A 23,579-nucleotide genomic window follows, 5' to 3' on the forward strand; every position below is an offset into this window, starting at 1 on the left:
TGGGCAAAGGATATGAACAGACACTTTACAAAAGAAGACATACATGAAGCCAACAAACATATGAAAAAATGCTCATCATCACTGGTCATTAGAGAAATGCAAATCAAAACCACATTGAGATACCATCTCACGCCAGTTAGAATGGCGATCATTAAAAAATCTGGAGACAACAGATGCTAGAGAGGATGTGGAGAAATAGGAGCACTTTTACACTGCTGGTGGGAGTATAAATTAGTTCAACCATTGTGGAAGGCAGTGTGGTGATTCCTCAAGGACATAGAAATAGAAATTCCATTTGACCCAGCAATCCCATTACTGGGTATATATCCAAAGGACTATAAATCATTCTACTATAAGGACACATGCACACGAATGTTCATTGCAGCACTGTTTACAATAGCAAAGACCTGGAACCAACCCAAATGCCCATCGATGATAGACTGGACTTGGAAAATGTGGCACATATACACCATGGAATATTATGCAGCAATCAAAAATGATTAGTTCGTGTCCTTTGGAGGGACATGAATGAATCTGGAGAACATCCTTATCAGCAAACTGACACAAGAACAGAAAATGAAATACCGCATGTTCTCACTCATAGGCAGGTGATGAACAATGAGAACACATGGACACAGGGAGGGGAGCACTACAGACTGGGGTCTATTGGGGGGAATAGGGGAGGGACAGTGGCAGGGGGGAGCTGGGGAGGGATAGCATGGGGAGAAATGCCACATGTGGGTGAAGGGGAGGAAGGTTGCAAATCACACTGCCATGTGTGTACCTATGCAACTATCTTGCATGTTCTGCACATGTACCCCAAAACCTAAAATGCAATAAAAAATAAAATAAAATAAAATAAAAACTCCCAAAGTGTCTTTCAAAGCAACTGTACTATTTTCTATTTTCACCAGCAATGACTAAGAGTTCCTGTTGCTCCACATCCTCATCAGCATTGGGTCTTGTCAGTGTTTGGGGTTTTAGCCATTCTAACAGACATGCAGTGGTATATAATCATTTTAATTTGCAATTTCCTATTGACAAATGCTATTGAATAGGTTTTCACATGCTTTAGCTGCCATTTATATATACTATATGTTTATGTGTCTGTTCTGATTGTTTGGCCATTTTAAAATTGGGTTTTTGTTTTCTTATGTTGAGTTTTGAGAGCTGTTTCATTTTTATATATTTTGGATACAAGTCATTTATCAGATATGTGTTTTGCAAATATTTTCTCCCAGCCTCCAGCTTGTGGCTTTTCCTTCTTTTAACAGTGCCTTTTGCAGTGCAGAAGTTTTCATTTTAAAATGAGGTCCAAATCATCAATTTTTCTTTCATAGATTGTGCTTGTGCTCTTTCTTATATAGATGAACTAAAGATGGCCACTGTTTATTTGATTTAAATACCCCCAAGTTGTTACTTCTTCATATCAGGCTAGGATTTTTAGCTGAAACCCCACAGGCACTAAGCTCAAATCTTACACTTCCAGTTGCTTTAAATATAGTAAAAATAAACATATTTTCAAAAAGCCTGTGTACTTTGCATACCCTGTAAAACTGTGTTCAACATCTGCTAACCATAAATGAGAACTACTTTGTACATATAAAATGCTATAAACCACTGCTTCTTTTTGGAGCTCTCTTACTCAAAACTCCCCACCTTGTTGCTACAGGACATCACCTCTTAAATATCCCTTTTCCTCCAGGAAATTCCTTGCCCTATTCCCCTTCTGGATGGTGCCCTTTTTTATAGTCTTTGTCTTCTTCAAAAGGTGCCTTGCTCGGAGGAGCTTCTCCTCCCATGCAATTCTGTCTAAGAGCCGCTCAGTAAAGCTTGTTGCATGTTACTGCTTCTCATGATCCTGTCTCTTCCTCAATCAACAGTCAAATTCTCAAACTTACTACAGTGTTTATATAGAAACTCATTGCCAAACCCAAGGTCACCTAGATTGTCTTCCATGTTATCTTCTAGAAGTTTATAGGTTTTCATTTTACATTTAGGTATATAATCTACCATTTAAGTTAATTTTTGTGAAAGTTGTTGGGTCAGTATCTAGATTTGTGGTTTCTTTGTTTTTGCATGTGGCTGTCCAGTTGTTCTAGCATTATTTTTTGAAACTACTACTCTTTCTCCATTGAATTACCTTTACTCCTTTATCAAAGACCAGTTGACTATATCTGTGTGGGTTTATTTCTGGATTCTCTCCCCTGCTTCACTGATCTCTTAGTCTATGCTTTCGCTAATACCACACTGTCTTGATTATTATAGCTTTATAGTAAGTTTTGAAGACCAGTAGTGTCAGTCCTCTGATTTTGTTCTTTTTCAGTATTGGGTTGGTTTTTCTGTCTTTTGCTTTTCCATTAAAACTTTAGAATCAGTTTGTTGACATCCACAAAATAACTTGCTTGGATTGCAGTGTACTTTTTTTTTTTTTTGAAATAGTATCTGGCTACTTTGCCCAGGCTGGACTGTAGTGGCTATTCACAGATGCAATCTTAGCTCATTGCAGCCTCAAACTCCTGGGCTCAAGCAATCCTCCTGCCTCAGTCTCCTGAGTAGCTGGGACCACAGGTGCACACAACCACATCCAGTTTTCAGTACACTTTTATCAGCATCATCTTTCATTGCATTCTTCACCAAGCCATCACTGTTCTAGTTAGATCTAATAGTTTCCTAGTTAATTGTCTTAGGTTTCTCTGTCTCCTCCTTTCTCATATTAATAACTCTCATTTCAGTTTCCTTATATTGGCTAGCCTGTTTGGAATAATATTAAATAAAAATTCTACTTGTAGACATCCTTATCTTGTTTCTCTAATTGACAATAATAGGAATATGTTTATTATTTCAACTGTAGGCTTGACATTGCTGTTAGTTTAAGACAAATCTATTATCCTGCATTGTCAGTAACTTTCTTTCTGTGCTATTCTGAAAACTTTTTAATAATCTCATCTAATAGATGTTGCCTTTTATCAAGTATGCTTTTTGCATCCCTCAAAATGACTGCTTGATTTATCTATCTTGTCATATTAATATAATCATATATATCAAGTTATTACTTAAACTTGAACTCTCCTGGAATTCCTAGTTTAAGTTTTTCCTGAATTTATGTGGAGAATTGTTTATTTTCATATACTCAGGCTCTAAGTTGTTAATGTCTTCTTTAATATTTTTGCACTTATATTCATAAATGAGATTGGCTATAGTTTTATTTTTTAAAAAATCTTTGTCTTCACTATACTGTCAAGCAGTCTAAATAACGTAAGAATTATCTGTTCCCTGACAGTTTGAAAAATGTTATCTATAAACCTGTCTGGATCTGCTGCTTTCACAGGGAGTCAGTCTTTGATAAAACTCTTGCAATTTATTCTCCGATGAATGTCCAGTCAGGCTTTTACAAAATGTGTTTGTATTCAACTTTGGGCATTTGTATTTCCTGAGAAAATTACCTATTTCAGTGATATTTTTAATACTAAAGCTGTATGTAAAATTATCTCACAGTTTAGAAAATGTTCCCTGATCTCTTTTTCTATTCCCTTATTTAACTTCCTATTGCTATAATTTGTCTCTTTTCTTGATTAGATCTCCCAAGAACCAGGTTTTGAATTTGCTTTATTTCAAATTAATTTTTCTATTTTTTAACAGTTTACATTAATTATTATCAGTGTTTTTGCCTGCTTCACCAGATTCCTATTTTATTTACTTCAACTTCTTGAGTTGAACGCCCAGTTAACCTGCATTTATTAATTCAGGTTTAATAAGAAAAGCAGAAAAAGCTGTCAAGTTTTTTCTTAATACAACTTATCCACAGCATTAATTTTTCATATACGATATTCTCATTGTAATTTTTTCATAATATGTAAGAAGGGGGGTATTATTTGTAGAAAAATGAGAATAAAAATCAAGCCAGAAAAAGAATCACCCATAATTCCACCAGATGAAACATGTTATGTAGTTTTGACAACAATTTTTTTTAATTTTATATTTCAAAACCCATAAGGAAGAGGACTTAAAGTGAAAACTGGGAAACATATCTGTAACACATATGAGAGACATTAGTATCTTTAATATAAAAACATTTTCTGCAATGCTTTGAGAAAAGAAGGCTCCAATGGTAGAGCAGACGCACAAAAAGCCCAAAAGCACGTTTAAAAAAAAATCCGCTTCACCTTGCAAACAAATAAATGTGAACTAAAGACATGGTGAGAACCTTGTTTTACTTTTAAATTAGCAAAGGTTTTCTTCTTTAGTTATAAGTTTAAGGTTGGCACAATTTTAAGAATGCACCACCATCTTTGGGTAACATCGAAAATAAGTAATGAAAGTCATAAAAATGATACACAAGAAAGTAACTATATGTGCCAAAGATTTAGCTAAAAGGTATCTACTACAGCTAAAAATAATAAATAACCTGAATGTGAAATAAATGGGGATTGGCTGATTTAATTACGCTAAAGTAAATTAATGGGTTAGACAGCTATTACAATACATGGCAGAAAATATTTACGGAAAAGGAAAGGACATGATGATGTATCAATATATAAAAAGGCAGGTTGCAAAGGTATTTATCGTATGATCTCATTTTGGAAATACAAAATAGATATGTGACCTATTTGAATTTGAAAAAGCTTATGCATACATATATTATGAATAGTTTTCTCCTCCTCCTTGTCCTTCCAACACTTCATCCTCTTTCTTCGCTTGTTATAAAGTTGGGGAAGAAGCAAAAACTAGGACACATAAAAATTGCCTGTAATGCCTTCAGGAAAATGCTTTCACAAATATTCCAGGCTTTTTCACATAACATCATTGAATCTTCATATTTGGCTATTAGAAGGCCACCATGGTTATTTCTCCCTGAGACATTTCAGAAGAGTGGAGAGAGTGGAAGTCTGTTGGGAGTGAGTGGAGGTCTGAATACACAAGGGTGTACAGATCCAAGAGCAGATGACAGTTTGGAAAGTTAAAAAGGAAGCAAAAAGACACAAGGGACAGAACCACTGGTGGAGAGGACCTCCTTCAGGGCAGGAATAATACTCCCTTGTTATCTAGTGCAATTTGGGGCACATTAAACGTTGAGTTTCTTTAAATTTAATTCACAAACATCTATTTCCTTTTTTAAAATTTTTTTATTTTTGAGACAGAGTCTCACACTGTCGCCCAGGCTGGAGTGCAGTGGCTCGATCTCTGCTCACTGAAAACTCCACCTACTGGGTTCAAGTGATTCTGCTGCCTCAGTCTCCTGAGTCGCTTGGATTATAGGCACATGCCCCCACACCCAGCTAATTTTTTGTATTTGTAGTAGAGGCAGGGTTTTGCCATGTTACCCAGGCTGGTATCAAACACCTGAGCACAGGCAATCCACCGACCTCGGTCTCCCAAAGTGCTGGGATTACAGGTGTGAACCACTGCGCCTGGCACAAACACTTCTTTCTATAGACTTAAGCTAGCCAATGGCAGACAATCTTTTAATTTTCTTTATATTCTCCCAAAATATTTACCATATTTTAATAAGCATTTCTTTATTCATTTGTCTGTTTATTTACTTATTTGTTGCCCCAGCTGGAGTGCAGTGGCGCTAACTTGGCTCACTGCAACCTCTACCTCCCAGGTTCAAGTGATTCTCCTGCCTCAGTCTCCCAAGCAGCTGGGATTACAGGCACACGCCACCATGCCCAGTTAATTTTTTGTATTTTTAGTAGAGATGGGATTTCACCATGTTGGCCAGGATGATCTCAATCTCTTGACCTTGTGACCTGTCCACCTCAGCCTCCCAAAGTGCTGGGATTACAGGTGTAAGCGACCGAGCCCAGCCACCACTTTTATTTTTAATTGAAATTTTTGTTGGGATAATTGTAGATCACCTGAATTGGAATAAATCATACAAAAATCACACTTTATCCAGTTTTCTGCAACAGTAACCTTTTGTAAAACAAAATAACATCACCACCACGATAATGACTTTGACACAATTTGCTGATCTTCTTCAGGTTTCCCTAGTTTGACCTGCACTTATTTGTGCATATGTGTATTCATATATACAGTTTTACCATAAATTCAGTTTTGTGTGTTCACAACCACAGTCAAAATGGTAAACCATCACTGAGGATTCCTCATGCTGCTTTTTTTTTTTTAGCAACACTGCCTCCCTTCTGCCACCACCCACTCCTCATCCCATATGCTTAGAAACCGTTCTCCATATCTAAAAAGTTATCATTTCAAAAATGTTGTATAAATGGAATCATACAGTAATTTACCTTTTTGGATGGACTTTCCCTTGGCATAATACCCTGGAGATTTTTTAGGGGGGCATTTGTTTCAATAGTTCATTCTGTTTATTGTTGAGTAGTATTTTATGGATATACCACAGTGTTGGGTATTTTAATCTTAACAGTTATTTGCTCAAGTACATCTGGACTGATTCCAGCTTTTGGCGATCACGAATAAGCTGCTATGAATATTTATGTACAGGTTTTGTGTAAACACATATTTTCATTTCTCTGCGATCAATGTCCCAAGTCTGTCATTGCTGTGTAATATGGTAACTTCATTTTCAGTCTTGTAAGAAACTGCCAAACTGTTTTCTGGAGTTACTGTGCCATTTTTACATAATACATTCTCATCAGCAAAGCATAACTGATCCATCTTTTCCACATTCTCACCAGCATTTGATGTCACTATTCTTTTATTCAAACCGTTCTGTTAAGAATGTAATGACACCTAGTTATAGTCTAAGGTCGCATTTCCTTGGTGAGAGGTGATGTTGAATATTATGTTATGTGCATATTGGCCAACTGTATATCCTCTTTAGTGTTCATGTGCTTTTGCCCACTCTCCAATTGGATGGATTTTTCTTTTGACTGTTGGTTTTGAAAGTTTTAGAAATATATCCTAAAATTGGTCCTTCTTTGGAATCATTTGCAAATATTTTCTCCTAGGATGTAGCTAGTCTTTTTGCTCTCTTCACATGAGCTTTTGCATAGCAAGTTGAATTTTGATTAAGTCCAATTTATCAATGTTTTCTCTTATGGATCATGCTTTTTGTGTCAACTCTGAGGCTTTTTGGTTAATTGTAGGTCCTCTCTTCCATTTTTTATCCCAAGAGCTTTAAAATTGTACATTTTATATTTTGTCCCTGATTCATTTTGAGTGAATATTTGTATAATGTGGGAGGTTGAGGTTGAGGTTCATGCTGTTTGCCTGTGGATGGTCAGTTGTTCCAATGCCATTTGTTGAAAAAGCTATCCTTTCTCCATTGAACTGCTTTAGATTTATGTCAAAAATTAGGTGAGCATGTCTGTAGGAGTCTGGATTCCGACTTTTTTTTCCATTGATCTAGTGTCTGCTCCATTGCCAATACCATAGTATCTTGATTGTCTTGATTACTCCGGCCATACAGTCACATTTTAATAATCAGTAGAGTGATTCCTATATTTTATTCTTGTTTGTTAGGATTACTTTAGCTATTCTAGGGTCTCAGACTTTTCATATAGATTCTAGAGACCAATACATAAACTTCACAAAATCCCACTAACTATATAAACTTTGGTGGGATTTTGATAGAAATTGCATTTAGCATACAGACAATTTGGCCAGAATGACATCTTTACTATGTTGAGTCTGAAACTCAGTATGTCTTTCCATTTAGCGCTTTGATTTCTTTCATTTAGCCTTTAATTTTCGACAACTTAACTATGACGTAGCAGGGTGTCTCCTTGGATTTGCCATCCTTGGTATCCTGTGGGTTTCCTGGATCTGGCTTTCTATTGCCTTTCTGAGACTTCGGAGGTGTTCTGTTTTATTTCCTTGAATATGTCCTTTTTTTTCTTTTTTTTTTTTTGAGATGGAGTTTCGCTCTTGTTACCCAGACTGGAGATCAATGGTGCGATCTTGGCTCACCGCAACCTCTGCCTCCTGGGTTCAGGCAATTCTCCTGCCTCAGCCTCCTGAGTAGCTGGGATTACAGGCACGCGCCACCATGCCCAGATAATTTTCTGTACCCTTAGTAGAGACGGGGTTTCACCATGTTGACCAGGATGGTCTCGATCTCTTGACCTCGTGATCCACCCGCCTCGGCCTCCCAAAGTGCTGGGATTACAGGCTTGAGCCACCACGCCTGGCCCCTTGAATATGTCTTATGTCCCTTTCTCTCTTTCTTTTCCTTCTGGCACACAAATAATGCGTAAATTGTTCTGCTTAATGGTGTCCCATTGGTCTCTTAATCTATAATTACCCCTTTTTATTCTTTTTTGTTTTTGCTCGTCAGACTGATTTCCAGTGATCTGTCTTGAAGTTCACAGTTTTCTCCCCTGATTGCCTTAGTTTGTTGTTGAACGCTGCTATTGAATATTTTAGTTCAGTTACAGCATTTTTCAGATCTGCGATTTCCATGTGATACTTTTTTATACTGTATCTTTGTTGAAGTTCTCAGCTTGGTCTTGGATTGCTGTCTTGACATCTGTGAGCATTCTTATGACCATTATTTTGAATTTTCTGTCAGGGAAATCACAAAACTCCACTTCATTCAGGTATATTTCTGGAGATTTATTTTGTTATTGTTTGTTTGTTTTGTTCTCTTTCTTTCTTTTCCTTGATTTTCAGTATTGTTTTTTGTACATTAGGTAGAAACCTACTTCTTAGTTGACTGGAATTGCATAGAAGGTTTTTACCAGTCCATTTGACTTGAGATTTTTAAGGTTCCCCTCTTATTTCTATTTGTTCAGACTGCTGTGTCTATACCAGAGCTCTATGACATCTTATCAGTACTAGAAGTCTTATTATGATGTTTTTGCCAAACACTTAGAAGCTGATTTCTAAAAAGGTTTTACAAATATAGTGAGTTATTTTCTGTATTTTATCACACTAAATAATCCCCAAATAATCTGAGAAGTAAGCATAGTGTTCAGAAAAGAATCTCTTTTAATGTGCTGAATTTTTTTTATAGATTTAGGCATTTACGGCAAACCATCTATGCCGTATCAGTCTTCCTTCACTCCCCGCAGTCCCCAGCTGAGACTAACAACTGGAATTAATTGTGAATGGCTTTGTCTCATGACTATAACATATTCCAAGCTAGAGGTTTCAGGAACAAAGCATCTCCATCTGTCTGTCTTTAGCCCTCACGTGAGGAGCCCATATATTAGCTTTTTTTAATTAATTTTTTATATGGAGAAGTGACTCAACATGTACTAGACAGCCAAATAAATTACTCATCATCTCCTTCTTTGCACCGTTTCATATTACCAAAAACGATATGCATATATGAGTTAAATGATTCAGTAATATGTTAAAAAAAATATCTAGAAGTATCTCACCACTTAAAACATACATGCACAAATACACATATCCAATCTTGTTGGCTTCTGTTTCAACATGATAATTCTATTTTTGATATTCCTTCAATTATAATTTAGCTTGCATTGTTATTGTGATATATAAATATATTTGTGCATAGACTATTTGAATATTTTATAACTGCATTAACTAAACATTTTTATGGTGCTTTTGCATAAATAATTTTGTTCTATTTCTTTCTCAATTTTGCTTTAAAAAGTATCTTCATTTTGCAGATGTGCAAACTGAACAGAGGATTAGAACTTATTTTTTCTAAAATCTAACAGTTAACTTCTAGCAGCACTGAGACCGGAATATAGATCTTCTGACTCAAGGCTCTTTGCAGTAAACATCAATCCCTCTGTGGCTAACGTCCAAACACAAGATGAAAGAAAACGTGGGGCAGAATACAAAGGAATTATTTCATGCAGCATTCAGAGGTGTCATTCACATCCACGAAGCACTTTTAATTACCAATCTGGTGTTAATTTACTTATCTGTGTCTCAACTGTGACTAAATATTGTCCTGCCCAGGCTGATTAATTCTGACATGAATCAGATGTTTTCATTATTAGCTAAAATTTATGCTTTAGCCATACCTGTGCATGCAGTCTCCTACCCATATATCTCATTTACAGAGACAGTTTATTTGTAGTTAACTTTTAAAAATTGAGATTAATAGAATTACAACTTATAAATTGCCAAACATATAAAATTCTTACTATATAGAAAATAATATTAGCTTCATTATGTGCCAATTAATCTGACTTTCATTCAGAATCTTGTGCGGAAGAGATTGAATTGAGATCTTAATTTTTTATACGTTCACAGATTCAACCAGAGAATGTGGCTCTATTTTATATTAACAAAATAATTTTCTGTGTTTATTAAATAAGCAGTACTCATTGTGTAATTTTTTTAAAAAATGGTCTAAGCATAAGATTTTAAAGCAATTGAGTCTATTTCTTTCTTTTCCCCTGATGTATTAATTTTTTTTTTTTTTTGGCCTGGTGCTTTAGAAGACATATGACCTAGAAAGCAGCCTAATTCTTGTCACAGCTGCAACCTTACTGATGCAGAAAATTTGGCATTTATATAAAATGAAGCTGTCTCTAATGCCTTGTCCGCCCTTCTAGAATCTCCTTTGTTTAATCACTATGATTGGAGCCTCAGAAAGGGCCTGCCTTCAGGAATAAGTGGATTGGAATGAGAGGAGGCTGATGTGTGAATAAAACGGTTTATAAAAGAAAATGGATACCTCCCCTACTCTGACTGACGTCTGCGGAGGTTGTTCTGCCTGTCACTGATAGCTGTATGAGTCAGTCTCCAATTTGGGAATTACAATCCTGACCCATCCCCAGACCAGGATTGCCCCTGCTACGCGTTTCCATGGTGCCAAACTTCCCTGTCGGAGCACATGATTGCAATTGCTTCTGTTCTCCCCGATAGATGTGCAGGGTTGGGGATGATGCTTGCCTTCCCATAGTCATATCAATATCTCACACAGAGCTGGCATGTGGTGAGCCCTTCATAGATGTTTGTTCAATTAAAGAATAAAGACAGTTTAAAATTTGAGCTCATTTGTGAATTTTTAATGGCTTTATCAAGGTATAAACTGACAGACAGAAAAACCTGGCATGTATTTCATTTGTGCAATTTGATGAGCTTGGGTATAGTATACACCCGTGATATATGACAATCAAACTGATAAACATATCCATCACCTCCAAAAGTTTCATCTGCTCCCTGCTTTTTGTGGCAAGAGTACAACAAAAAATTTAAAGCTGAACTTTTGAGCCTTCATTGTTCCATCTTCCAAAGCTATTAGGTCGGTGCAAAAGTAATCGCCATTTTGGCCATTACTTTAATTTACACTAATGGCAAAAACGGCGATTACTTTTGTACCAATCTAATATTTGCTGTCATCACTTCTTGTCTGTTTTCCATCCCTCTTATTGTTGTACAAACTAAATCACACTTAAAATAAATAAAATAAATGGGAAATAAAAAGAAAAAGGATGAATTCAGGGAAAATACATTTATATTCCCATCATTTACCAGGTGACTTTTTTGTTTGTTTGTTTGCTTGAGACAGAGTTTCACTCTTGTCAACCAGGCTGGAGTTCAATGGTGCGATCTAGGCTCACTGCAACTTCCATCTCCCAGCCTCAGCCTCCCAAGCTCTCTTCAGCAGAACAATCAATCTAGGCTATGGCTGACTCCATTCAGGGAGACCTACATTTTTCCATTTACCAGGGACTTCTGGGACTTTTTTTTTTAATAACCATATAGTCAGTTTTACCAACAAGGCATCACCTCTTGTCATCCTTAGACACAACCCAAAACATAAGCTGCACTGGCCAACTGGATTCTTCCAGTCTCATCCTCTCCTCTGAGATACTCCTACCTCTCCTTTTACTATTAGAATACCCATGCTATGGAAAACACAATCCCTACAATTTCACCCTGAACATCTCCATTTGTATACACAATAGACATCTCAAACTTAACACACTGAAACCAAAACTCCTTTTTTTTTTTTTTTTGATACAGGTTCTTACTCTGTCATCCAGGCTGGAGTGCAGTGGCACAATCTCTGCTTACTGCAGCATCCACTTCCCTGTTTCAAGTGATTCTCCTGCCTCAGTCACTTCAGAAGCTGGAATTACAGGCATGCACCATGATGCCCAGCTAATTTTTATATTTTTAGTAGAGATGGAATCTTGTTATGTTGACCAGGCTGGTGTCGAACTCCTCAGCTATCTGCCCTCCTCAGGCTCAAAAACTGCTGGGATTACAGGCATGAGCCACTGCACTGCCCTACAATTCTTTATTCTGTTCCAATCCTTTCCCCAATCTATTTCTGCTTCCCTTGGCTTCCTATTCTTGAAAAGTTACACCATTATTCCAGCTGCTCAGGCCAAAATCTCTGAAGTCATCCATGCTTGCTTTCTTCTCCTCTAACCCACATCTAAGGCATCAGCAAGTCCTGTTGACATTAGCTTGAAAAATACAGCAAAATTGAAAGAGCTAGAGGAGCAAGATCAAAAAAACTCAAAACCCAGCAGAAGACAAGAAATAACTAAGATCAGAGCTGAACTGAAGGAGATAGAGACACAAAAAACCCTTTAAAAAATCAATAAATCCAAGAGCCGGTTTTTTTAAAAGATCAACAAAATAGACCACTAGCCAGATTGATTCAAAAGAAAAGAGAGAACAACCAAATAGATGCAATAAAAAATGATAAAGGGGAAATCACCACAGATTCCACAGAAATTCAAACCATCATCAGAGAATATTACAAACAACTCTATGCACATAAACTAGTAAACCTGGAAGAAATGGATAAATTCCTGGACTCCTGTGTCCTCCCAAGCCTAAACCAGGAGGAAGCTGAAACTATGAATAGTCCAATAACAAGGTCAGAAGTCGAGGCAGCAATTAAGAGCCTACCACACAAAAAAAGCCCAGGTCCAGATGGGTTCACAGCCGAATTCTACCAGACACACAAAGACGAGCTGGTACCATTCCTTCTGAAACTATTCCAAATAAACCAAAAAGAGGGAATCCTTCCAAAATCATTTTATGAGACCAATATCATCCTGATACCAAAACCCAGCAGAGACCCAACAAGAAAAGAAAACTTCAGTCCAATATCCATGATGAACATAGATGCAAAAATCTTCAATAAAATATTGGCAAGCCGATTGCAACAGCAAATCAAAAAACTTATCCATCATGATCAAGTAGGATTTATCCCGGGGATGCAAGGCTGGTTCAACATACGCAAGTCTATAAACGTAATTCACCACGTAAACAGAACCAAAAGCAAAAACCACATGATTATCTCAATTGATGCAGAGAAGGCATTCGACAAAATTCAACAGGCCTTTATGCTAAAAACCCTCAATAAACTTGGTATCGATGGAACGTATCTCAAAGCAATAAAAGCTATTTATGACAAACCAACAGCCAATATCATACCAAATGGACAAAAACTGGAAGCATTCCCTTTGAAATCCGGCACTAGACAAGGATGCCCTCTTTCACCACTCCTATTCAATATAGTACTGGAAGTTCTAGCCAGAGCAATCAGGCAAGAAAAAGAAATAAAGGGTATTCAAATAGGAAAGGTGGAAGCCAAATTGTCTCTATTTGCAGACGACATGATAGTATACCTAGAAGACCCCATAGCCTCAGCCCAAAAACTCCTGAAACTGATAAGCAACTTCAGCAGTCTCAGGATATAAAATCAATGTGCAAAAATCACAAACATTCCTCTACACCAATAACAGACTTAAAGAAAGCCAAATCAAGAACGAACTGCCATTCACAATTGCTACAAAAAGAATAAAATACCTAGGAAGACAACTCACAAGGAACATAAGGGACCTCTTCAAGGAAAACTACAAACCACTGCTCAATGAAATAAGAGAGGACACAAACGGATAAAGAAACATTCCATGTTCATGGTTAGGAAGAATTAATATCGTGAAAATGGCTATACTGCCCAAAGTAATTTACAGAATCAACACTATCCCCATCAAGCTACCATTGACTTTCTTCACAGAACTGGAAAAAACCACCATGAACTTCATATGGAACCAAAAGAGAGCCTGCATAGCCAAGTCAATTCTAAGCAAAAAGAACACAGCAGGGGGCATCACACTACCGAATTTCAAACTATATTACAAGGCTACAGTAATCAAAACAGCATGGTACTGGTACCAAAACAGAGATATAGACCAATGGAACAAAACAGAGGCATCGGAGGCAACACAACATATCTACAACCATACAATCTTTGATAAACCTGACAAAAACAAGCAACGGGGAAAGGATTCCCTGTTTAGCAAATGGTGTTGGGAAAACTGGCTAGCCATGTGCAGAAAGCAGAAACTGGACCCCTTCCTGACACCTTACACTAAAATTAACTCCAGATGGATTAAAGACTTAAACATAAGACCCAGCACCATAAAAACCCTAGAAGAAAATCTAGGCAAAACCATCCAGGACATAGGAGTAGGCAAGGACTTCATGACCAAAACACCAAAAGCATTGGCAACAAAAGCCAAAATAGACAAACGGGACCTAATGAAACTCCACAGCTTCTGCACGGCAAAAGAAATAGTCACTAGAGTGAATCGGCAACCAACAGAATGGGAAAAAATTTTTGCAGTTTACCCATCTGACAAAGGGCTGATATCCAGAATTTACAAAGAACTCGAACAGATTTACAGGAAAAAAACAAACAAGCCCATTCAAAAATGGGCAAAGGATATGAACAGACACTTTACAAAAGAAGACATACATGAAGCCAACAAACATATGAAAAAATGCTCATCATCACTGGTCATCAGAGAGATGCAAATCAAAACCACATTGAGATACCATCTCACGCCAGTTAGAATGGCGATCATTAAAAAATCTGGAGACAACAGATTCTGGAGAGGATGTGGAGAAATAGGAACACTTTTACACTGTTGGTGGGAGTGTAAATTAGTTCAACCATTGTGGAAGGCAGTGTGGCGATTCCTCAAGGCCTTAGAAATAGAAATTCCAGTTGACCCAGCAATCCCATTTCTGGGTATATATCCAAAGGACTATAAATCATTCTACTATAAGGACACATGCACACGAATGTTCATTGCAGCACTGTTTACAATAGCAAAGACCTGGAACCAACCCAAATGCCCATCGATGATAGACTGGATTGGAAAAATGTGGCACATATACACCATGGAATATTATGCAGCAATCAGAAATGATGAGTTTGTGTCGTTTGTAGGGACATGGATGAATCTGGAGAACATCATTCTCAGCAAACTGATACAAGAACAGAAAATGAAATACCACATATTCTCACTCATAGGCGGGTGATGAAAAATGAGAACACATGGACACAGGGAGGGGAGTACTAAACACTGGGGTCTATTGGGGGGAAAAGGGGAGGGCCAGCGGGGGGGGGGGAGCTGGGGAGGGATAGCCTGGGGAGAAATGCCAAATGTGGGTGAAGGCGAGAAAGGAAGCAAAACGCACTGCCATGTGTGTACCTATGCAACTGTCTTGCATGTTCTGCACATGTACCCCAAAACCTAAAATGCAATAAAAAATTTAAAAAAAAATACAGCTCAAATTGAATTGCTTCTCATCACCTCCACAACTACCCAGAGGAAGCTGCAATATGTTCTCCTAACTCAGCCCTGCCTTTTCTTTTCTTGTTCACCTATGCTCTATTCTGTTCCCAGCTACTGAAATGATCTTTTTACTACAAAATTCAGAGCATCGTATTCTTCTGTTTTAAACCCTCCACAGCCTTCCATTTCACAATTAAACATTTTTAAACCCTTACCTTGACATATAAAGCCTGTCTAATCTGATTATCAGCTTTTTCTCTGACCACATCTGTGTGATGATAAATGACTGACACCTGGCTCTCCACATGTCATCCTGGCATGAATGTTGGTTGATATTTTCATACATGTTAACAAGTAAGACAAGAGTAAAAGAACAAAGACTGTGTTGGAATTTCACCCATGTATCAACAACATCAAGACTTTCTTTGCCAAACTGGATAACAGTTTTTGAAAACTGAAAGAACAGTTCCTCAATTTTTTGTGCTATTCAAATGTAACATGAAATGCCACAACATTTAATCTGAATTGTTAACATTTTCTCCACCTCTTTCTTAAGTCTAGACAATCAACAAAAATTAAGGTAAGACTTGATTTGTAGCACTTGCACATTTCCACCATGTAATTAATTCTCCCACAGTGGCTGATTTCAAGCTAACAAGTCAACTCCACTGAACTTGGAGCTGAGAAGAGATGCAAAGGAGGGCAGCGTTCCATGGTGATTCCACCTTACAGACACTCAGATATGCACAACCTCAAGGGCATAGATAACAATAAAAACGTAGCAAACTAATCAGAAAGTGATGAGTTTTAGTTTTAATATGATACGTTCAGCTGTAAGCTTATATGATTTAATGTTTAATAATGGCTGTGTTTAGCAACTGGTTGGCAAAATTCCTGAAACTTAACAATTGGCTCTGCAAACCAGTGTCGGCTGGCTCCTACATAGCACTTAGCACCGTTCACCTTGCCTCTGCTACCCTGGCCTTCTTGTTGTGCTTTGAACACACAGCACTTTCCCAACTCAGGGACTTTGCACGTTCTGTTCCCCATGCCTAGAATGTTCTACCTGCATGCCTCGCTCCTGTACTTCATACCTTTCATACCTTTCTCTGTTCAAGTATCACCTCCTCAGTAAGGTCATCACCAACCATCCCGATGCCCTATCACTCACTATCCCCTTCCCATGCTTCCACTCTTTCTCCTAGCACTGATTACTCCACAACATTCTATTATTTACTTGTTTACATGTTTATTCTCTATCACACCAAACTAGAAGCACCATAAGATTAGGGAACTATTCTTCACTGCAACCCTAATGCCTATAAGAGTTTTTAGCCTACCACTGAGGTTCAACAGCTACCTGTCAAATGTTTGGGGACCGACTCAGTATTTTATCTATCTATCTATCTAGTCTATCTATTTTATCTACCTACCTATCTACCTATCTATTTATTTATTTTGAGACAAAGTCTCACTCTTGTCACCCAGGCTAGAGTGCAATGGTGTGATCTCAGCTCGCTGCAACCTCTGCCTCCATGGTTCAAGCAATTATCCTGCCTCAGCCTCCCAAGTAGCTGGGATTACAGGTACCTGTCACCGAGTCCAGTTAATTTTTGTATTTTTAGTAAAGACAGGGTTTCACCATCTTGGCCAGGTTGGTCTCAAACTCCAGACCTCATGATATATCCACCTCAGCTTCCCAAAGTGCTGGGATTACAGGTGTGAGCCACTGCACCTAGCCTTATTTATGTAATTTATTTATTTATTTGAGACAGAGTCTTGCTCTGTCATCCAGGCTGGAGTGCAGTGGCATGACCTTGGCTCACTGCAACCTTCAACTCCCAGGTTCTAGAGATTCTCGTGCCTCAGCCTCCTGAGTAGCTGAGACCACAGGCATGCACTAACATGCCAGGCTAATTTTTGTATTTTTAGTAAAGACATGGTTTTACCATGTTGCCCAGGCTGGTCTCGAACACATGGCCTCAAGTGATTCACTCATCTTGACCTCCCAAAGTGCTGGGATTACACGCATGAGCCACTATGCCTGGCCTGGACTCAGTATTTCTTTCTCTTCCATGGCTTAACTGAAATCTACCCTAGAGACTCTCACAGGTGGGATGCTATTCTTTGTCACAAAAAACACCTGCACCAGAACCATCCAGAGTGATAGAAATAAAGGTGCTTCAAGATTGGGAGATGGAGATAGTATTCTCCTCCCTTTCCCAAGTCTCTTCTGAACTCCTGCTTCTTTGAGAGTCAGGCAATTTCTCTCTTCCTCCCACCACCAGGGACCACCACTCCTTGTTTCCATGGGTCTCCTAGTCATTATCCCTCAGACACTGAAGGCTTTGCCTCCATATCTATACGGATATCAACTTTTAAAAATAACAACCTCTAAGTTCCCTGGGATAGTACAAGCATCTAACTTAATGTCTAGTATGTATTAAGTGCTTGATAGATGTTCCTTAAGTAATTGAATTAATGACTTGTGACCAGTTCTCATCTTGGGAGTGAGCCAGTTATTCATGGATTAGACCAGGAGACCTTCTGGTGATCATACCAGCTAAGAATTATCATCTGGACTGTGTAAGAGTAGGAAACAGACACATTTACCTGCCAGAGGCATTTACCTGACACATGGTTAAGCAAAGTTTGTGTCTTTATATGATTTGCAAGATTGTCAACCTAATATAAACTAAACATTCAAACAAAGGCAATAGCTCAATTCTGACTTTCCTGGTCCCCAACTTTGTGTTTGCTTTCACGGTGACAATGGAAAATGCAGTCCTAAGTCAGTTTCTCAATATCCTTCTTTTTCATTCTGAAACTTGTCACACAATGATAAACAGTCACTTTGGGATTCTAGTTTCGTGCCTCTGACCTGGCATTTTTGGTTTGTTTGTTTTTTTCCTAAATTCAAATAGTCTCACTTGGCATTTGGAAGACTGACCCAACTGTCTCAGCATTCCCTAGGCAAGAAAGATGTAAGTTAATTAAAAAACCCAAACAGAGCTGGTCTCCAAAACAATGGAGTACCTAAGAATGCCAACAGGCAGTAATTTATGTTTTATTACTACAGAGCTTTGCAAAATGTTTATCATTTTAATGCACTGAGTTACCCAGTCACTAAAACCTCCCAGAAAAAACACCTAGGGTAATGCCTGGCAAATAGAAGGCTTTTACTATCTTTGTTTGTTTGTTTAGGTGGTAAATATACATTCATAAAGCATTCTGCGCAACAGGAGCTAAAGACATAGAAAATGTGGTTTAATATCTTTAGTTGTAGCAAAACAAAAATAGAAACCCCCAAATATGAAAACCTATAAAAAGATGTGGAGCATCTTAAGGAGTATAATGACATTCTCAATGGAAAGCAGAGAAAATTAATTTGCATAGCTAGCAAGGGAAATTTTGGATGGGATGAAAGAGATTTTGCCCAGAGAGAAAAGGAACAAAATCAGAGGAGTCTCACCTTTTCATGGTGATAGGAGAAACATACTCCTTCTCAGAACGGAGGTGAGCACCAGTCTCTGTGGATGTCTTCTGGTGCCAGAGCAGCACAGAGATCAGGAATGCTGGGGCTGGACGAATGAGGGGAAGGCAGGGTGGGTCCACAGTGCATCTCCTATGAAACCAGCCACAGCTTGAGGCTATGCCAGTCAACTGCCCGAATCAGTCTGGGATGGTTGTGCTGGCCAGAGGATATCAAGAGGTGAGAAGGCAGCCTGCAGCAAAGGAGCAGTGGCCCAGCCTAAAGGCAAAAAGAGACTCGACTCAATCATGTGCAACCTTTAGGAAAGACAGGCCATGAGATAATGAGTCATATTCACAGGGAAGGGCCACAAAGAAGACACGAACTGGGAGGCTGGGTGAGTGTTAAGTTAGCAATCAATAGTGGGAAGGTAATTTCCCAAGTCTCCACAGGTGCGTGACATAAGGTGGAATGACTTGGGTATTGCCTTAGTCAGCTCCTCCTGCCATAACAAAATACCATAGACTGGCTGAGTTAAACAATAGACATTTATTTCTCATAGTTTTGGAGGCTAAAAGTCCAAGATCAAGATGCCAATAGAGTTGGTTCCTGGTAAGGGCTCTTTCCCCGATTTGCAGATAGCCAACTTCTTGTTACAGGTGCCATGGACTCACATGGCAGAGAGAAAGCTTTGGTATTTTTTCCTCGTTTTATAAGGACACAAATGCCATCATGGGGGTTCCACCTTCATGACCTCATATAAACCTAATCACCTTCCAAAGGCCCCACCTCCAAATACCATTACATTGGGGGTTAGGGCTTCAACATATAAATTTTGGGGGAGACATAAACATTCAGTTCATAGCTGGGATTAAAGGAAGGAATTTGAATTCCCCTAGGTGAGTGATATGGTTTGGCTGTGTCCCCACCCAAATCTCATCTGGAATTGTAGCTCCCATAATTCTTACATTATGGGAGGGGCCTGGTGGGAGATAACTGAATCATGGGGCAGTTTCCCCCATACTGTTCTTGTGGTGGTGCATAAGTTCCATGAGATCTGATGGCTTTATAAGGGGAAACCCCTTTCACTTGGCTCACAATTTCTCTAGCTGCCACCATGTAAGAAGTGTCTTTCACCTTCAGCCTTGATTGTGAGTCCTCCCCAGCCATGTGAAACTGTGAATCCATTCAATCTCTTTTTCTTTATAAATTATCCAGTCTCAGGTATGTCTTTATCAGCAGCATAAAAACAGACTAGACCGTGAGGGTTCAGAGAAAGGAGGATTCTAACTTCCTAAGTGACATGTCCTAGAGTCCTCTTGACATTCCCTGTGGAGGGCTCCAGGTGTCAGCTAATGTGCAAGTACCCCTTTGACCCACATGTCCCCTTCAACTGGAGGCAAAGCACTGAATCCACCAGCATAGCCTGGCGCTGAAGAGGGGTGGTGTTGGAGTGGACATTCATTCATGCATCCTCCACTGATTATGTGCCAGTTATGTGTATTAGCCTGTTCTTGCACTGCTCTAAAGAAGTACCTGAGACTGAGTAATTTGTAAAGCTAAGAGGCTTAATTGGCTCAGGGTACAGGCTGTACAGGAAGCATGACTGGGGAAGCCTCAGGAAACATAATCACAGTGGAAGGTGAAGGGGAGGCAGACGCTTCTTCACATGGCCAGAGCAGGAGGAAGAGTTGGGGACACTTTTAAATAAGCAGATCTTCTGAGAACTCTGTCATGAGAACAGCCACCAAAGGGATGGTGCTAAACCATTTATGAAGGATCCACCCCCATGATCCAATTACCTCCCACCAGGCCTCACCTTTAACATTGAGAATTACAATTGAACATGAGATTTGGGCAGAGACACAGATCCAAGCCCTATCAGTACTCTTCAAGCTTATGGAGACACAGATGCAAACAAGAAAAGCCTACTTCCTGCTCTCATGAAGCTGACATTCTAGAGAAGGAAAAGAAAATAGCCAAGTAAACTTATGGATAAACAGACGTTGAGGAGCAACACACAGTATGAGGAAGCCAAAACTGGATGGTCTGAGAGAGAGCTTGGGTCAGAGTGGGGGTTGGACTTTAAATTAGTGAAGGACAGACTCAGAGGAGGTGGTGCTTGAACTGAACCTATGTGACAGAAGGATTCAGGTCTGTCAAGATCTGGAGGCAGAGGGCACAAAGCATTCTGTAGCAGGGCTACAGAATGTCTTTATTCTTCAGAAATAAAGAGAAGGTTAGTTTGGCTGGAGCCCAGTGCATGAGGGTAGAAGCGAGGTCAAGTAGGGCCTTTAAATCCACTCATTTCTCACCATCTGCTTTGAACTGAATGTGTGTCTCCCCAGAATTCCTGTGTTGAAGCCCTAATTTCTAATGTAATGGTATTTGGAGATGAGGCCATTAGAAGGTAATTGGAGTTAGATGAGGTCATGAAAATAGGGGTCTCATGATAGAATTAGTATCCTTATAAGAAGAGATGCCAGTTAACTGAAGCTCTCTCTCTTTGCCATGTAAGGACACAGAGCAATGGAGGCTGTCTGCAAGCCAGGAAGAGAGTCCTCACCAGACACTGAATCTGCCAGTTCCTTAATCTTGGACTTCCCAGCCTCCAGAATTGTTACAAATTGATGTCTGTGGTCTAAGCCATTCAGTCTGTGCTATGTTGTTATGGCAACCTGGGCCAACTAAGTACCATCTGAGTAACCTTGGGCAAATCAGAGGCTAAGCCTTGCTTGTCTCATTTGGAAAAAGGAAATGTATGTGTTCACATCACAGTTTATTAGCATAATTAAATGAAATTATGCATTTGAGGTGTTGAATTCAATATCTGGGATATACTAAATACTAAAAAATTCTGATATTACTAACAAATTCTGCAGAAATAAATATCATTGATGACAACAATTGCTGACTTTCTGAGGAGTTGTTTTGTTGTGTGTTAGCAAAACCATTCCTGGCCATATCCCACAGAGTAGAGGGGAAAATGCTGCATGAGTCGTGAGGTCACTGAGATGCAGACCACACTGTGGCTTTGGCAATGGATCTGCACATGAAGTGCCAAGAATTACTCTGGAAAGGGAACAAATCGAATGATGATTTTTTTAAGGATGACTGCATGAGAAAACTGAAAAAAAGAGGAAAGGTCAGAAAAAAAGATTTGTACGCTTTTCATTGCCTTTTACTGATTTGAATCTGACCCTCAATCACAAGAAGTGGTAATTGCCATTCTGTTTGTTTCACTTAATCAGTGATTTCAGTTTTCACCTAGTGGAAGAAAAATAGAAGCTCCTAGCATTATATGGGGAGAGGTAAGCAGTCTAGTGTAGGAACAAAGACATCACTTAGCAACAGAATTTCTGCATATACTCGTGGATTCTCCTTTTTATAGTTTGTAGTCCTGTATTTTAAGGGAGAAATAATCATGACAATATTTCTAGCATAATATACTCTGCTGTATAGAGGTTCATCCAAAAGAAAATCTTGTATGGGCTCTGCAGCATACCCAGCACTATCTGAGAGGCAATCAGGCTCACAGTGAGGTCATTGTCCTCAGGTAGCTGCTGCAGAGGGGCTTCTCACAGCAGCACCAGGAGATGCAACTCCATCCTTATCCAGGGGTAAGCCCTGGCCACTCAAGATAGTAAGATAGCAAGTCAAGACTCACAGGTTTCCTGAAAAACCACCCATGAACATTCTTACCATTGATATGACAGGCAAATTATCCAGACTGACTCTCTTGCTGAAAACAAAGAAAAACCCTGGCTAGCATGAGAGCAATGCTTCTTCTGGTAGCACTGAGGCCCTAGCAAGAAAGAGGCTGCGGTCTAAAATTTAAGTAAAGATAGCTACTTAGATAGGCACACAGAGGACTGAGATAACCTTGGCTTCAAGGGGGCTGAAAAAGATGACCTTGGGATTTGATTTTCATGGACACACAGGCATGGGAGACTGGGACAAAATCCTTCAGCCATAAAACTGGGATCTCAAAGGACACATCTGGGATGTGAAGGTGAACCAGAGGTAAGCCCATCAATATGAGGACGTGGAGGCAGTCCAGGGGGGAATATGGCTCAGATCAACGGATTGTCCAAGTTCCTTAATCCGGTTGTTCTGCCATCACTAGAATGGCACTTTTTGCACATTCCAGGATGTCACCACAAACATTAAAAGGCAAGGGATGAAGAGAGGAGAGGGTCTGCTCTTTAAGAACAAGACTAAGAGCTTGCACACATCATTTTCACTCACACTCCATTAGCCAGAGCTTAGCGCAGAGTGCTGAGAAATGCAACTTTCTTCTGGAGGGCCATAGACCTTACTAAAAATTAGGGCTTTTACTTCTTTTTTAAAGAATGTAAGTGTGCATATTGGAAAATACCTCTCTTAGACGTATCGTGAGCCAAAACAAATTCCAATAAATTAAAATTCTGCTGTAGCTAGGTGCACAGTGTCTCACGCCTGTAATCCCAGCACTTTGGGAGGCTGAGGCAGGCAGATCATTTGGGGTCAGGAGTTCAAGACCAGCCTGGCCAACATGGAGAAACCCCCATCTCTACTAAAAATTCAAAATTAGCCAGGCATGGTGGCAGGCGCATGTAATCCTAGATACTTGGGAGGCTGAGGCAGGAGAATGCCTTGAA

The 23,579-nt window shown here is 39.1% G+C and overlaps 1 long non-coding RNA gene across 1 annotated transcript in view; it reads right to left on the reverse strand.

Annotated features, from left to right (window-relative positions):
* LOC103787448 (uncharacterized) overlaps positions 1 to 23,579 on the reverse strand; it is a 265,763-nt gene that overhangs the window by 41,413 nt on the left and 200,771 nt on the right. Inside the window, exon 6 of the long non-coding RNA XR_004732653.3 lies at positions 18,940 to 19,218. This is a non-coding gene — a long non-coding RNA (uncharacterized LOC103787448). The remainder of the gene's footprint in view (positions 1 to 18,939; positions 19,219 to 23,579) is intronic.

Source organism: Callithrix jacchus, chromosome 13, assembly GCF_049354715.1.
Source record: "Callithrix jacchus isolate 240 chromosome 13, calJac240_pri, whole genome shotgun sequence".
NCBI lineage: Eukaryota > Metazoa > Chordata > Mammalia > Primates > Cebidae > Callithrix > Callithrix jacchus.